This window comes from Megascapheus bottae, chromosome 2, assembly GCF_031878675.1.
Source record: "Megascapheus bottae isolate mThoBot1 chromosome 2, mThoBot2.hap1, whole genome shotgun sequence".
Classification (NCBI taxonomy): Eukaryota; Metazoa; Chordata; class Mammalia; order Rodentia; family Geomyidae; genus Megascapheus; species Megascapheus bottae.
Genome location: NC_143510.1, coordinates 2977495 through 2995729, shown reverse-complemented (window position 1 = coordinate 2995729; position 18235 = coordinate 2977495).

The following is an 18235-nucleotide window of genomic DNA, read 5'->3' as shown; positions in this document are numbered from 1 at the left end:
ACAGATCTTCTGAACTCATCTTTTCATAATTATCTATAAGATATTTATACAAAGACGTTTCAATTAAGCAAATCAGTTTATAAGAACAATGCTTTTCTTGTTGTTTTGGTGCCAGTCTGGGGGCTTGAACTCAAGGACTGAGCACTGTTCCAAACCATATTTGCTCAAAGCTAATGCTCTATCACTTACATCCCAGCTCTACTTTCAGCTTCCTGGTGGTTAACTGGAGACATACCCCTTCCTGCCTGGGCTGGCTTTGAACCACCAATGTGAGATCTCAGCCTCTTGAGTAGCTAGGATGGCAGCCATGAGCCACCAGTGTCAGGTAGCATACTGTATCTTGATTAATGTCACACCTTCTATCCTTTCCCCTGAACTTTACCAATCTCACCTATACCCTCAATGTATATGTGAACCCACTTTTTTTTTCCAGTCCTGGGGCTTGAACTCTGGGCCTGGGCACTGTCCTTGAGCTTTCTCAAGGCTAGTGCTCTGCCACTTGAGCCACAGTAACACTTCCAGCCTTCTCTGTGTCTGTGGTACCAGGGAATCGAACCCAGGGCTTCATGCATGCTATTCAAGCGCTCTAGGCCACACTCTTACCCACATTTTTTGCTCTGGTAGTGGGACTTGAACTTGGGGGCTTGCACTATCCCTTTGCTTTTACACTCAAGGCCAGCATTCCCCACTTGTGCCACAGCTCTACTTCTGGCACTTTGCAGGTTAATTGGCGATAAGAGCTTCACAACCTTTCCTATCCATGCTGGCTTTGAACCATAATCTTAGATCTCAGCCTTCTGAGTAGCTGGGTTACAAGTGTAAACCACTGGTCCTTGGCTATAAACACATTAAAAAAAATAACTCTAGTTCTGGAACCTGTTTTTGAGTGATTTTATCTACTCTTTAGAACAAGCTAGGTTTTGGAGCTTCTGCCTTTCTTTTATGTTGCAAGACTAGGATTCAAACTCAGTACCTGACAATTTGCTCGTTCCTTGGTACTCTACTAACGGAGTCATGCCTCCAGCCCCAGGGCTCTGTCTCTCATAGGCTGTAGAATTCATGTGTATCCACTGCCCCAGAGAGTAGAGATGGTGAGAGTGAAGTCCTCTAGGCTGTATGCCTCCATGACTCTCATCTCCAGCATGCAGCCCAGTCACTGCGTGGCTTCTGACCTCTGAACCAGGGGTGACTGTGGGAGCTGCTGTCTCTTGCATGGCTGGTTAGTCATTTTGAGAGGTGTAGTTGGTTAGAGGGAAGTTCACCAGCCTTTCTCACCATCATTCCTACTTTGTTCCCTGGGCACAGGGTCACAGTCACCAACTAAGTTGTGTCTGCAACTGCTCACATGTGCTGGTTGTAATGGCCCGAGAGCGAGAAAATCCACAGAGGCACAGTTAAAGTTGAAAAGGGAGTTTTATTAGTCAGTCTGCAACTGCCTTGAGACAGGCTATCTCAGAACTAGGAGCAGCTACAACCTCCAAAGGAGCAAGTATTTTTGTCTCTCCTCTCTTCTCCACAGGCTTTTCCTTTCCGCAGGCCTCTTGTATCTCCACAGGCCTATGTGCAGCCTTCTTGCATCTCTGCAGGCCTGTCACCTTTCCGCAGACCTGTCACTTCTCCTCAGGCCTGTCTGCAGGCCTGTCCTAAGCTTCTTACCTCTCCCCAGGCCTGTGGCCCTTCTTCCCTCAGGCCTGGGAAGACCTCTGCTCCAGGAGCTTCCCTTCGGCCTTGGTGTGTGCATCCTCCCCTCTGGAACACCCAGCCCTTACATATCGGTGCCCCTGTGCCCAGCAGTGACATCTGGGCAGGGCGGGACTTCCTATTCTTCTGGTTCTCACAATACATTTTACCTTCCGTGTTATTCAGCTAAAAACAGTTTAACCCAGTAAAAGTTTAAGACAGAACAGCCTCGAATGGCTGCAAAGTACAGTGCTCTTTTCCTGTGATTCCCATTTCACTGGAATTACCAGCATGCACCACTATGCTGGGCCCCCAGTGGGTGACAGAACAGGGTGGGACTGCCCAGCTCCTCTGGGTATTAGTATTTGGCCAGGTATGCTGTTGTTTGGGTACTGGGTGTCATGGGTAGGTGGTGGTTACCAGAAACTCAGCAAAATAAAACATAAAACTGGGCTAGGAGGGGTTGACAGTGGGGAGCAGGTCCAGTGCTGCTTCTGCAAGGTGGGTCCAGGTTCCTTCTGAGTCAAGTTTTCAGTTTGCTTTCTTGTTTCTTAGAGCTATAGTTTCCTGTATTCCAAGCTACTCAGGAGGATGAGCTGTAAAGATCATTCAAAGCCTGCAGTCAAATCCATAGATTCTTGTCTCCAACACACAAGCAGAAAGCTGGACATGGCCCGGTGCCAGTGGCTCACACCTGTAATCCTGGCTATTCGGGAGGCTGAGTTCTGAGGATCTCGGTTCAAAGTCAGCCCAGATAGGAACGTCTGCGAGATCTTACGCACTAGAAAATCAGAAGTAGAACTATGCTCAAGTGGCAGCATGCTAGCTTCTAGTGGAAAGAACCACGAACAGTGCCCAGGCTCTGAGTTCAAATCCCATGACTGACAAAACAAAAAGCTCTATGTAGAGCTGTGGCTCAAGTGGTAAAGCTAAGGGACAGTATCCAGGTCCTGATACCAAGACCCAGGACTGGTGTACAATAAATAAAGTTCAGTAAATTCTCTTTTGATATAGTCAGATAGTTGCATGAAATACTCCCAATGTAACATGTGTGTCTTTCATCATTTGTCCTCTGTGCTTAAGTTTTTAAACTATACTATGGTGTGGAGATGTTCTTTTCTGGTCAGATCTTGTCTCCTGAGCATTCTAAAGCATCTTGTACCTGGATGGGAATCCTTGGGGTCATATGCATATATACATTGACATATGAATCAAAGTAGGGGAGGGTTCTACTTTTACAACTCCTGTGTGTGTGTGTGCTTGCTGGTCTTGGGACTTGAACTCAGGGCCTGGCACTGTACCTGAGCTTTTATTTTCTCAAGCCTAGCACCTGCTACTTGAGCCACAGATCCTCTTCTGGCTTTTGGTAGTTTATTGGAGATAAGAGTCTTATGCACTTTCCTGCCTGTGGCTGGCCTTGAACCATTATCCTCAAACTTCAGCCTCCTGAGTAACTAGGATAACAGGCATGAGTGCTTGGTAAATACAACTGCTTTACCATCTAACAAAATGAATACCACAAAGTTGAGACATGTCAAATGGAAGGGAAGGTAGTTTAAGGGGAGGAGGGGCAGACAAGTGGAGAGAATAAGTGGAGAGAAGGTAAATATAGTTATCACATTTAATGTACATTTGTGAAAATGGAACTAGGAAAATTGAGAGGGTGGATAGGGCTGGGCAAGCTGGAGGAAAATGATGGGAAAGGTGGCACTGATCTAGACTCATCACTCTCAGAGACTGAGGTGTTGAATCAAAACTTCTTTGTGCAACTACTTAAGGCTGATAAAAAATAATATATGAATGGTTAAAATTAGCATATGTAAAACAAAAAAATCCTTTTGTTCAAGACTTTGGAAGTTTTATGCTGTATGCTCCTGATTTTATTTCCTAGGCCATTCACTATCCTCTTTTCTCCTTCCTCAATACCAGTGATATAAATTTGATCTTTGAACTGAGTCTGAACTTCTTACACACTCTTATTTTATTTCTGTATTTTTCTTTCTATGTTTTCTACTACCCTACATATTCTGTCTTCCCGCCCAGACATTTTGTCATCCAAATAATCTGCTCTGCTAGTGAGGCTTCCCTACTTAATTTTTCATCCCTCTCCTTTGAGCTTGAGTGCTTTTCCAGAGTAGTTTTATGATAACTTGAGCCATAGCTTCTGGGTTATTGAAACATTTGTATCCTAGTCCTCTGAGCCCAGTCTATGGGGCCTTCTCTACCTTCCTGTCATTCTGGATCTATGTTGTAAAATTGTTGTTGTTGCTGTTATTGAAAGTGCGTTTCACTGTTTCTCAGAGTTGTATTTCTGCATTAGGTTTTACTCATTTAAGGACCTTTAGTGGTTTGAACTTTCAGATGCCTGAAGTTTCCCTAATGCGTTATTCTCTGCATCCACATTCGACTGTGTATTGGCTGGATCACTGAGCCATTTCACACTGCTCTCATAAACTCTGCAACTCAAACCCTAGTGAGATATTTATATGCCGTAAGAGGCCATTGGAAGTTCTATCTGTATGTCCTGGGTCCCATTTTGGGGGTTGTTTTTAAAATCGTAGCATAGGGTTAGCACTAAGCTATTTTGAGTGAGAGGCTGAGGGTAAAGGTCAGCATGGGAAGCTGATGAGGTGGGTTGGGTGCAGGTATCACAAGCTCCCAATACGTTGTAAGGGAAATCTAGTCCATGAGACACAGAGAGGTCACATTTGGAGAGATTGAATTGTGAGTCTATTAGAAAGCCAGTGTCTGCTTACTGGACTACTGTCTCAAAGAGCAGCAGTCCCTCTTCTCTGCACAGAGTTTACACCACGTTTTTTTTTTTGCCAGTCCCGGGACTTGAACTCATGGCCTGAGCACTGTGCTTGGGCTTTTTCAAGGCTGGAGTTTTACCACTTGAGCCACAGGGCTTTTTCTATGTATGTGATACCAAGGAATCAAACTTGGGTCTCTGTGTATGCTAGGCAAGTACTCTAACACTAGGCCAAACTCTCAGCCCTGCATCAAGTTTTTTTTTGGTCGGTTGTGGAGCTTGAATTCTGGGCCTGGGTGCTGTCCCTGAGCTCTACCACTTGAGCTACAGTGCCACTTCCAGTTTTCTGTTGGTTAATTAGAGATAAGAGTCTCATGACTTTTGTGCCTGGACTGGCTTTGAATCACGATTCTCAGATCTCAGCCTTCTGAGTAGCTAGGGTTACAAGCACGAGCCACCAGTGCCTTGTTTCTGCACCAAGTTTTGGGGTTTTCTCAAGATTAGAATCTCTACCACTTCAGCCACAGCACCATTTCTGGCTTTTTGCTATGCATGTGGTACTGAGGAATCGAACCCCAGTCTTTGTGCATGCTAGGCAAGCACTCTACCACTAGGCCAAACTCCCTGCCCCGACTGCACCAAGTTTTTAAAGACAAAAACCACATTCCTGAGTTGAGACAAAGCCCCAGCATAAACAGAGCATAAAGAGCAGCTTTCCTGCAGCTAACAAACATGCTATCTATATCTTCTAGAACAGAGAGCCCTCCTTGCTCTAACTTACTGAGCCAGGCATCTGCATTTTAAAGGATAGCTTGTCTCACCTCAAGGCCTAGAACTTGGTGGACAGCCCCTATCACCTGGATAGGTGCCAGAATGGCTTTAAGAACAAGGTGACTTGCGTAGACATCGTTTTTCCCTTACTTCAATATCAGGTTAGAGATGAGTAGAAGAAAGTTCCCGAGTCAGGAAGGATATGATGGTTACTAGTGAGGATGATGAAAAGAAAAAGAAACCAAAAAGAAAGTGAAACCATAAAGGAAGAAAACTACAAAAACAAACAAAACAAACCATAAATCAAACCAGAACAATGGGATTGGAGGCATAGCTCAGTTGGTAGAGTGCTAGCCAAAGAGCAGATGCATCAAGGACTGAGTTTTGATCTCAGTCTTCTGGTAGCTAGGATTACAGGCATGAGCCACTGGTACCTGGCCTACTTCAAGCTTTTTGCTGGTTAACTGGAGATAAATATCTCTCAGATTTGTCTTCCCAGACTGTCTTCAAGTCATGACCCTCAGATCTTAGCCCCTTGAAAAGCAAGGATTACAGGCATGAGCCACCAGTGCCTGATGAAATAATATATATATATATAATTTTATATAAATATAATTTATATTTCATGAGAAGAATCTTCTTCATGTTCTTTGGGAAAGTGTTTCTCATCAAATAACCCACACGAGTGATTAGCTTTTTCTAGGTACATGAATCCTCAATATCTTTCACAGGGAGCTCAGGAAACAAAGTCATTAAAATGAAGGAAAAGTGACACCTAGTGGCCACATGACAGTTTTCTCTATGGCTTCAGGAACATTCTGGATGTTAGTCTTGCTCTACCCCACAATACCATTCTGTGCTGTTAAAAATCTCAACTGCAGTTTTCATGTTGTGTGATCTCAGAACAGAGCAGAACTTGAACCTGGAACCCATTAGACGCAGCCTGGCACTTGACAAATGGTTAGTTCATACTGGTCTATGAATGCTGGATTCAGAGTTCCCGTAAGCGTATGACCACCAGTACACACTTTTCCATCTTAACCCTGTAACTCAACGCTGTCCTTGGTTTCATTTTTTTCTTTTTTTACTACAGATAGTAGTAAACACTTCCCTGTGTTTCCCAATAGATTTCTGAGATTGGCACAAACCCTTTGGTGTCCATATATAACTCAAGTTTCATTTGGTTTTAGGCTGTTCTTGTGTAATAAAACACGTGGTAACATTTATTTATTCATTGTGCCAGACCTGGGGTTTGAACTCAGGATCTTTCACTTTAGCTTGTCTTTTTCTCGCTCAAGGCTGGTGCTTTACCACTAGAGCCACACCTGGACTTCAGCCTTTATACTGGTGAATTGGAGACAAGAGTCTTAGGGCCTTTCCTGTCCAGGCTGGGTGTGAACCATCATTTTAAGATCTCTGCTTTCTGAGTAACTAGGATTGATTACAGGCCTGACCCACGGCACCAGACTTACTGGTAGCGGGTGTGCAAATTTACTATTTTCAAAAGATTGTTCATGTGCCAGTGATTGTACATAGAGATTCCCTTCTTGAACACTTGTTTGTTAAACATGTCATTTGAAATATAATACAAAAATCAACGTTAATAAATTCTTTAATAAAAATAAAATATCGTTCATGCTCCTCCTCACTCGGCTCTCCTCCCGGACAAGGCCGAACACGTTCATGCAGCTCGCGAAGCCCCATGGCAAGAGGCCGGGAGTTGGAGCCGGGCCTACCCCGGGGCACCCGCAGCTGGAGCTCAACTCCGACCCGGGGGCCCGGGACTAGGACTCCGCAGTGGTCAGAAAGCTAGCATTATTTTTGTTCCAGCTCCTCAGCTGAAATCATTCCAGAAAATCCAAGTCTGGCTAGTTCGTGAATTGGAGAAAAAGTCCAGAGGGAAGCATGTCGTCTTCATTGCCCAGACGAGAATTCTGCGCAAGCATGCTAGAAAAAGCTGGACAGAAAGTAAGCAGAAGCCGTGCATCAGCCCTCCTGGAGGACTCGGTCTTCCCGGGCAAAAGGGTGGGAGAGGGTCCAGGAGGCTGCACGCAGCCCTTATCACTACCCACCTGGACCCGGCACAACAGAACCACATGGAGCACAAGGTTGAAACGTTTTCTGGTGTGTACAAGAAGGTTAATTTTGAATTCCCAGAGTTTCCATGGTAAAGAAAGATGACTAAATAAAATATGATTTATAGTAAAAATAATCTTTTATATCTGGTATAGAAGGATCGATAACTGCTTAGACAAAGTCTTCAGACAGTGGATGGTTACAGGATAAGCCTGTCAAGCACTCATAATACAGCACTGAGCTGCATGCATCCTAAAAAATCTCAAGTTCACCTCAGTGGAGTCTCCTTGAAAAGTCTGCTGAGATTTTAAACTTTTGTTACCACATTCACAAAGTAAGAAGATAGGTGTGGGTGGCTCTCTCCTGTCATCTTACCCACTCAGGAAGCTGAGATCTAAGGATCACAGTTCAAAGCCAGCCCAGGCAGAATCATCCATGAGACATACTTTTATGCATGCCTGTATGTATGTATGTATGTATGTATGTATGTATGTATGTATGTATGTATGTATGTTCTGTATGCATGTATGTATGTATCTATTTATTTATAATTTATTTTAGAGGTGAAATGCAGCAGGGTTACCTATACATATATTGGTGTTTCTTTCCTTTTGTTTACTACCATCTGTTCCCTCCTCCTCTCTCATTCCCTCTCTTCTCTGTCCATGAGTTCCTTGGTTTACTTTCAACAAGATCCAGTACAGCTGTTGGGCCCTGCTGCTGCACGTTTTCTCCTGCTTTCCACTCATTCCCTGCCCTTCACCCACATTCCCTCAGATGTTACACGGATACACCATATACAAGGTAGACAGTACAGAGTCAGGGAGGGTGACCTAATGGTACAGTACTTGCCTAGTACGCATGAAGCCCTGGGTCGATTCTCTGGTATCTCATACACAGAAAAAGCTGGAAGTGGAGCTATGGCTTAAGTGGTAGAGCTCTAGCCTTGAGAAAGCCCAAGGACAGTGCTCAGGACCTGAGTTTAAGCCCAAGGACTGGCAAAAAAAAGAATACAGAGTCATCTAAAAAAATGATAAGACAGGGCCAGGGAGTTTGACCTAGTGGTAGAGTGCCTGCCTAACATGCACAAAGACCCAGGTTCAATTTCTTGGTACCACATATGTACAAAAAACCTGGAAGTGGTGCTGTGGCTCAAGTGGTAGAGTTCTAGCCTTGAGAAAGCTCAAGGACAGTGCCCAGGCCCTGAGTTCAAGCCCCAGGACTGGCAAAACAAAACTAACACAAAAATAAATTAAGAAAAGGTCCTTTGTTTTCTTACCTTTGAAGTTCTTTTCAGTATGTATGTTATTTTATATACATACAAAGTGGTGCTCAAATATTACGATTTGATTCTTTTTTCCCATGACTATCCTCTTTTGGTTTCACTGTGTATGGGTATTAGAATCCTGTATATTTTGTCATATCTTTCTGTGTTGAAAAATCTAACCTCTACATGTGCCATTTGTCTGTTTAATTAGTTCCATTTATCCTTTCTAATGGCTGTGTAAAATTCCATTGTATGTAGGTACCACATTGTTTTGGACCCACTCATCTGTAGTGGGGCATCTGGGCTGTTTCCTTCTCTTGGTTATTGTGAACAGTGCAGCGATGAACATGAAAATGCAGGTGTCCTCATCATATCCTGATTCATGTTACTTGGGGTAGATGCCTAGGAGTGGTATGGCTGGATGGTAGGAAAGGTCTATGTTTAGCTTTTTGAGCAACCTCCAGACTGCTTTCCAGAGTGGCTGTATTAATTTACTTTCCATCAGTAGTGCAGTAGGGTTCCTCTTTCTCCACATTCCTGCCAGCATTTGTTGTTGTCTGAATTCAGCATATTGGCCATTCTGACTGGAGTAAGGTGGTATCTCAGGGGATTTTTTTTTTTTGGTCAGTTGTGGGGCTTGAACTCTGGACCTGGGCTCTGACCCTGAGCTTTTCAGCTTAAGACTGTGGCTCTACCATTTGAGCCACAGCACCACTTCTGGTTTTTTTGGTGGTTGATTGGAGATAAGAGTCTCATGGACTTTTTTGCCAGGGCTGGCTTTGAATTGTGATCCTCAGATCTTCGACTCCCGAGTAGCTAGGATTACAGGCGTGAGCCACGAACACCCAGCTAAAGGCAGTTTTTTTTGTTGTTGTTATTGGTTTTGTTTTTGTTTTTGGGTCAGTCATAGAGCTTGAACTCTGGGTCTGAGCTCTGTCCCTGAGCTCTTCAGCTCAAGGCTAGTGCTCTATCACTTTCAGCCACAGCGCCCCTTCCTTTCTTTGCCATTTTTACTTCTTCTTCTGAGAAATCTCTCCTTAGCTCTCTGTTTATTAGGTTTGAGAGGGTTAGTTTCTTGAATTTCCACTATATATTGGATATTAGGACTTTGTATGATGTTTTGCTGGTAAATACCTTTCCCCAATTGGTTGGCCATCTTTCTGGTTAAGTAGCTGTTGTTAGCTGTGCAGGAACTTTTTATTTTAATGTGGTCCATTTGTTGAGTCTCTTTCCAATCTGCTGTGCCCGAGGATCCTCTTCAGGAATTTCCTGCCTGTGCCTATAAGTTCTAATATCTCTTCAACTATGTTTTGTAGTAGTTTCAGAGTTTCAGGTCTGATGTTTCAGATCTTTAATCCATTTTGAGTTGATGTTAGTGTATGGTGACAGGCCAGGATCCATTTTTATCTTTCTGCATGTGGCTCCCCAATTTTCCCAGTAACAATAGTTGAAAAGGCTATGTTTTTCCATTGTATGTATTTGGCTCCTTTGTTGAGTATCAGATGACTGTACGTGTGTGGTTTTATTTCCAGCTCTTCTATGTGCTTCATTGTTCTTCCGGTCTATTTTTGTGTTATTGTGGCTCTATAGTAGTGCTTGAAATCTGATTGTGATACTCCCTGCATTGCTTCTTTTGTCTAGAATTGCTTTGGCTAGTCTAGGCCTTTTGTTATTACTTATGAATTTTTGGATTTTTTTTCTATTCTGTAAAGAATATCACTGGAATTTTGATAGGGATTACATTGAATTTGTATGTCATTTTTGGTAGTATGGCCATTTTCACAATACTGATTCCACCTATTCATGAACGTGGAAGGTCTTCACATTTACTGGTGTCCTCTTTGATTTCTTTCTTTAGATTTGTAGTTTTTTTTTTAATCAAATAGATCCTTTACATCTCTTATTCTTTGTGAGGGTATTGCAAATGGGGTTGTTTTCATGGTTTCCCTTTCTGCTTATACAATATTAGTGTACAGAAAGGCTACTGATTTTTATGGGTTGATTTTGTATCCTGCTACTTTGCCGAAATGATCTATTAGTTCTAGGAGTTTGGGAGTGAAGCTTTTTGGGTTGTTAAGGTATAAGATCCTGTCATCTGCAAATAGGGGTAGTGTAATTTCTTCTTTCCCTATGTGGTTCCTTTTAATGTCCTTTTCTTGCCTTGTTCTGGCTAAGGATTCTAGTACTACATTGAAGAGGAGTGGAGAGAGTCAACTTCCTTGCCTTATTGCTGATTGTAGGGAAAATGGTTTTTATTTTTCCCCATTTACTATGACTGTTGGTCTGTCGTATATGGCTTTATTGTTCTATTCCTAGTTCATCCTGAGCTTTTAACATGGATGGATGTTGTAGTTCATCAAAGCCTTTTTCTTCATCTATTGAGATGATCTTGTGGTTCTCAGTCTTGGCTCCATTGACGTGCATCTGTGTAATGAAGCCTAACTTGGTTATAATGTATAATTTTTAAAATATATTTCTGGATTCTGTTGGCTAATATTTTATTGAGGAGCTTTGCATCTGTGTTCATCAAATATTGGTCTGTACCTCTTTTTGTTGTTGTTGTTGGACCCTTACCTGGTTTGGGAATGAGTGTGATATCGGCTTCATTGAAAGACTTTGGGATTGCTCCCTCTGCTTCTATTTCATGGAAAAGCTTTAGGAGTACGGATATTAGTTCCTGTTTGAAAGTCTTACAGCATTTCTCAGTGAATCCCTATGAGCCTGGACTTTTCCTTTTTGTAAGACTTCTGATTACTTCCTCTATCTCACTGTATGTCACTGGCTTATTTAGTTGATTTATTTCTTCTTGGTTCAGTTTGGGCACTTTGTATTCCACTAGAAAAATGGTCATTTCTGCTAGGGTTTCCTTCTTCAGTGAGTATTCCTTTTAGAAATAGTTCTTCATGATCATTTAGATGTCTTGGATGTAGTAATTTTTACTGTGCCATCCTTGATCTTATTGATTTGAGCCTCCTCTCTTCTTTTTGTCATTAATCTTGCAAGAGATCTGTCGATTTTTACTAATTTTTTCCCAAAAGCAGCCTTTTGCATCACTAATTTTATATTAAAAAAAAATTCTATGGGGCAGAGGAAGCAAGATGGCACCAAAACAATAGGGACCCAGCCTAGCACTCTCTCACAAAAAGAGAGAATTGAGAAATCCCAGGAAACAACTATCTTAAGAAATCAACAACCACAAATTTAAGAAACAACAAGAAATATACAAACCAGAAAAGAAACAGATAAAGCTTACTCCAGCAAGAGGCAGAATCCAGACACAGGAACCCACACAGACCGGGTGAGGGCAGAACAGATGGCAATGGAGACCAGAGGGGAGGTGAATGACCCTCCAATACCGTGGAGCAGCTCACTTCAAACCCCGAAGAGTAAGTAGTCCAGGAGCTTCCCCTAAACCCATCAGGAAAGCAGAGCTGGTGGCGAGCTATAGAACTTAACCCAGACCCCACCCACCCTGCCCAAGACAGGATGGCAAGTGCAGGGGCGGGGGCAAGGAATTTAGTATCCTGTCCCTTCCCCCAACAGCGTCCTCCCCCAGGCCATTGACTGCAGACTGACAGGAGGGTGGGCACTAAGACCCAGTACCCCAACAAAGGGTGTGGAGGTTCCTGTTCCCACCTGCCGAACAGCCTCCTCTCCCAGGCCTGGAGACTGAAACTGGAGACTGAGGGGCGCTAAGCCCCTGCCTTCCATCAGTGGATGGGGGTGTGCGTGTGCGCGTGCATGCATGTGAGTGAACCAACACAAAGTGGGGCACCCTCCTGTTGGGAACCTCTGGCAAGCCAGCAGCAGGGGGCTCTCCACAGAGTCACAGAAAGACTCTCAGCCAAAAGCGGCCCAGTACTTCTGGCGGAAGTCAGGGGTGCACTCTGCACTTGTACAGAAAAACAGAAAGAGCAGGGACAGCAACCCTGAAACTCAACAGGGTACTGGAGGGCAGACCACCAAGGGCAGAGCTCACGCTCTGAGAACCAGAAAGGCGCAGCCCCACCCTCAGAGTGAACATCCTCAGCCAGGCCCTGTTCCTGGGAACAGGGTCGGCCAACTAGCACTTGGGCTAGCTGAGACCAACTAGCACAGCTGCACACAGCCTTTGGGAACTTGTGAACACGCCAGCAAAAGCTGCAAGCTCAGACCCAGTCAGCAATGGAATTAATTTGGCTGAGAACCACATATATACACAGATTCCCAGAACCACCAGCCCCAAACCAAGTAAAGACCACAGCCTATTGACCACAGAGGGAACCTAGAACTATCTACAATCAAAGTCCCACACAAAACCCAAAAGGAAACAAGAATGACAGGGCCAAGAGAGAAGTCACCATCCAAAGAAATGACACCTGAAGAGAGTCGAGACATGACTCTGTTTCAAGGAGATAATTGCAGACATGACTGAAGATATTAAAGCAGAATTCCAAAAACAATTCCAGGAATATAAGCAGGAAATCACCAAGGAGTTCCTTGATTTCAAAGGAGAAGTGGAGACAAAACTAGTCAAAGCTTATACTTCCCTTGATGGAAAGATGAATACCCTTGGAGAAGACATGATGGGCTCAATGTCCACAATGCAAACTAAAATGGAAGTGCTAAGCAACAGATTGACTGAGATGGAGAATAGGACATCAGGAATGGAAGATAAAACACAGCGCTGGAACAGAGATTCATCAATCAGGAAAAATCAGTAAGAATTCACCAAAGAGAAGTCCAAGAATTGGCAGACACAGCCAAAAAAATCTCATCTTTGTATAATAGGAATTGATGAATGGGAGGAGTTTCAAACAAAGGGAATGCAACAGTTATTCACCAATATTATAGTAGAGAATTTCCCTAACCTCAAAAGGGAAAAATCTTCTGGCCATCACAGAGGCCTTCAGAACCCCCAATAAGCCAGATTCCAGAAGGAACTCCTCCGGACACTCCATGATAAAAACATTAGACCAGAATACTAAGGAGCTGATTTTAAATGCCACAAAAACAAAGAAAGAGCTATACTACAATGGGGAAAAATTAGAATCACTGCAGACCTCTCCATGAAAACCCTAAATGCAAGAAAAATTTGGAAAAAATATCATTCAGGCCCTGAAGACCAACTCAGACTGATACATCCAGCAAAACTAGCATTTACATTTGAGGGAGAAATAAGGATGTTTCATTCCAAAGAGAAGCTATAAGAATATATGCACACTAAACCAGCATTACAAAAAATATTAAATAATCAAGAACAAATTGCAGAACAGCAAAAACTCCCATCAAGAAACTATCACCTATAAATCAGTAAACTCAAGGGGGGAAAAAGAGAGAAAGAAACACAGAAGGAAAAATAATGACAAAGGATGCTAACCACTTCTCCATCATTTCCCTAAATGTAAATGGGCTGAACATTCTAATCAAAAGACATAGAACAGCAGATTCAATTAACAAACAAGACTCATCAATATGCTCACTGCCAAGAAAGAAACAAACTCCAAGTGAAAGGATGGAAAAGAATTTTCTCTCCAGTGCACTGTGAAAAAAGCAGGAGTATCAATCTTAATGCTGACAAGATTAACTTCTCAGTAAAATCGGTACATAAAGATAAAGATGGCCACTTTAGTAAAGAGGTCAATTCATAACCAGAATATTGCAGTTATAAACACATACTCCCCCAACATGGGAACACCTAAGTATGTCAGTCAAACTCTCTTAGAGTTACAGAACAAGATAGACTCAAACACAGTCATAGTGGGAGACTTCAATATGCCACTCTCACCAAAACATATATCAACGTAACAAAAAATAAGCAAAGATACCTCTGAGTTAAATGACGCCATAGCTTAGCTGGGCATAACAGAAATGCAGAGTCTTCCACCCAATGGCAAAACTTTATACATCTTTCTCAGCAGCACATGGAACACACTCCAAAATAGATCATATAATAGTTCATACAGAAAACTTAAGCAGATACAAGAGGACTGATATAATCCCCTGCATTCTATCTAATCACAGTGGAATCAGACTAGTTCTAAACAACATAGTAAAGTCTAAAAAACATTCAAACACTTGGCAGCTGAACAACACACTTCCCAATAACTCCTGGGTTACAGAACAAATCAAAGAAGAAACTCTTGGATGTAATGACAGTCAAGATACATACAAAGGAACTTATGGGACACAGCAAATGCAGTTTTAAGGGGCAAATTTATCGCACTAGGCGCACATATTAAAAAGACAGAAGAAGTTCATGTAAATAACCTAAAGAAGAAATTGAAGCACCTAGAGGAACAAGAAAAAGTTAATTCTAAAACAACTAGGAGTAACAACAGTAAAATCAGAAATATCAGAGATTGAAATAAGTTCTACTATACAGAAAATTAATAAATCAAAAAGTTGGTTCTTTGAAAGAGTCAACAAACTTGACAGACCCCTGGCAAGATTAATCAAAATCAGGAGAGGGGATACTCAAATAAACAAGATTAGAGATCTTATGAAACAATCACACCCAATATTCAAGAAATTTAGTCCATTACGAATAAGTACTTCCAGGGCCTACATTCAAAGAAACAGGAAACTTTAGTAGAAATGGATGATTTCTTAAATAAATATAGGCTACCCACATTGAACCAAGAAAAGATAAGCCAACTGAATAAACCAATTTCATACAAGGAGATAGTGGAAACAATCAGGGAAATGCCAACCAAAAAGAGCCCAGGTCCAGATGGTTTCACTGTGGAATTCTACAAGACTTTTAAAGATGAAGTAATACCTATACTCTTGAAACTCTTCTGAGTCATAGAAGCAGAAGGAGCCAAACCAAATTCATTTTATGAAGCTAATATTACACTCATCCCCAAACCAGGGAAAGACCCAACAAAAAAAGAGAACTACAGATCTATCTCTCTAATGAACACAGGCGCAAAGCTCTTCAATAAAATACTAGCCAACAGAATTCAGAAACAAATCAAAAAGATTATACACCATGGTGAAATAGGCTCATCCCACAGATGCAAGGCTGGTTTAACATTTGCAAATCAATGTAATATATCATATTAATATAACTAAGGATAAGAATCATATGGTAATTTCTCTTGATGTGAGAAGGCGTTTGACAAAATACAACATCCATTCATCTTGAAAGCCCTACAAAAAATAGCAATAAGAGGTACATTCCTTAAAATAATTAAAGCCGTATATGACAAACCTACAGCCAGTGTCATACTAAACAGAGAAAGACTGGAACCATTTACCCTAAAATCAGGAACTAAACAGGAATGCCCACTCTCTTCACTTCTCTTCAATGTAGTGCTGGAACCTTTAGCCAGAGCAATATGACAAGAGAAGGACATCAAAGGGATCCACACAGGGAGAGAAGAAATTAAACTATCCCTATTCACAGATGACATGATCCTTTGCCTGAATGACCCACTAAACTTTACTCCCAAACTGTTAGAACTAATAAACCACTTTAGTAAAGTGGCAGGATACAAAATCAACCTGCAAAATTCAGTAGCCTTTCTGTATGCCAACAATACGCAAACAGAAGGTGAAATCAAGAAAATGATCCCATTTGCAATAGCCTCCAAAAGAAGAAGAGACATAGGAATTAACTTAACCAATGATGTAAGGGAATTATTTAATGAAAACTATAAATAGCCTAACAAAAGAAATTAAAGAGGACACCAGGAAATGGAAAGACATCCCATGCTCATGAGTAAGGAGAACCAATATAGTGAAAATGGCCACATTGCCAAAATTGATACACAAATTCACTGCAATCCCCATCAAAATCCTAAAGACATTCTTTACTAAAATAGAAGATACAATCCAAAGGTTCATATGGAACAAGAAAAGACCTAGAATAGCCAAAACAATTCTAGACAAAAAGAGCAATGCAGGTGGTATTACAATACCAGACTTCAAACTCTACTATAGAGCCATAATAACAAAAACAGCATGGTATTGGCACAAAAATAGAACAGAAGATCAATGGAACAGAAGATCCAGAAATTAAACCACATACCTATAGTCAACTTGTATTTGGCAAAGGAGCCAAAGATATACAGTGGAACAAACATAGCATATTCAATTATTGGTGCTGGCAAAAGTGGGCCAGCCACATGCAGAAAGCTAAAAATTGACCCTAGCCTTTCACCATGCACAAGCATTAACTCAAAGTGGATCAAAGACCTCAATGTCAGACCTGAAACCCTGAAACTGCTACATAATAGACTAGGAGAGATACTGGAACTCATAGGCACAGGCAAAAACTTCCTGATCAGAGTCCCAGGGTCAAAACAGATTGGAGAGAGACTTCACAAGTGGGACTACCTAAAAATAAAGTTTCTGCACAAATAAAAGTGTAGCTACTAAAGTAGAAAGACAGCCAACCAACTGGGAAAAGATATTTACCAAGAATACATCAGACAAATGCTTAATATCCAGGATCTACAGGGAACTCAAAAGCGAATCTCCCCAGTTCCAATAAACCAATCACTAAATGGGCAAAGGAACTAAAGAAAGACTGAGCCAAAGAAGAGGTTAAAATGACAGAAAAACATGAGAAAATGCTCATCATCCATGATCATAAAGAAATGCAAAAAAAGTAACTCTAAGATACCATCTTACCCCAATTAGAATGGCCAATAATCGGAATTCAGACAATGACAGATGCTGGCAGGGTTGTAGAGAAAGAGGAACCCTACTGTACTGCTGGTGGGATTGTAAACAAGTTCAGCCACTCTGGAAAGAAGTGTGGAGGTTCCTTAAAGAACTGAAAATAGGTCTTCCCTACGATCCCGCCATACCACTTCTGGGCATCTACCCTGAACATCATAACCCAGGATATGATAAGGACACCTGCTCAGCAATGTTCATCTCTGCAATATTCACAATATCCAGGTAATGGAAATAATCCAGATGCCATATATATATATATATATATATATATATATTCCATGGAATTCTACATAGCCAACAGACAAGATAAAATAATGGCAGTAGCTGGGAAGTGGATTAAATTAGAGAGAATCATGTTGAGTGAGATAAGTCAAGATGAAAGTTACAAAAGGCGCATGGTCTCCTTAATATGGATATTAGATCCAAACAGTACAAGAGCAATGACTCAATATTTGGGCACCCAAGGTTATAGACATGGTCTTGGACATATAAACATAACTAGATAGACATAAAAATCTATGATGGTCTAAATACTCTATAAACAATGTTTTATTACATACATTAATATGTATTTATGACATACAAACCCTCCGCTTAATTTTAATTATGTTCTAAAACCTAAGTGCCATTGATTGTATATAGAGATTCCCTTCTTGAATACTTGTTTGTTAAATATGACATTTGAAATATGATGTAAAAATCAATGTCAATAAATTCTTTTATAAAAAAGTAAAGCAAAAAATATAAATATGATATCCTACTTTTCCTCAAATAAAATTTGGTATAATAAAAAAATTCTATGGGGGGAGGGAAATGGGGACCAAAACATGAGAAGGAATATCAATGTGTGAGAAGTAATGCACCTACTATCCGGTGAATCTAACTGTGACTCCTCTATGCATTACCTCCATAATAAAAATTAAATGAAAAAATCTATCTTATTGATTTCTGCCCTAATATTTATTATCTGTCTTCACCTAGTAGCTTTAGATTTAAATTTTTCATGCTTTTCTAGCACT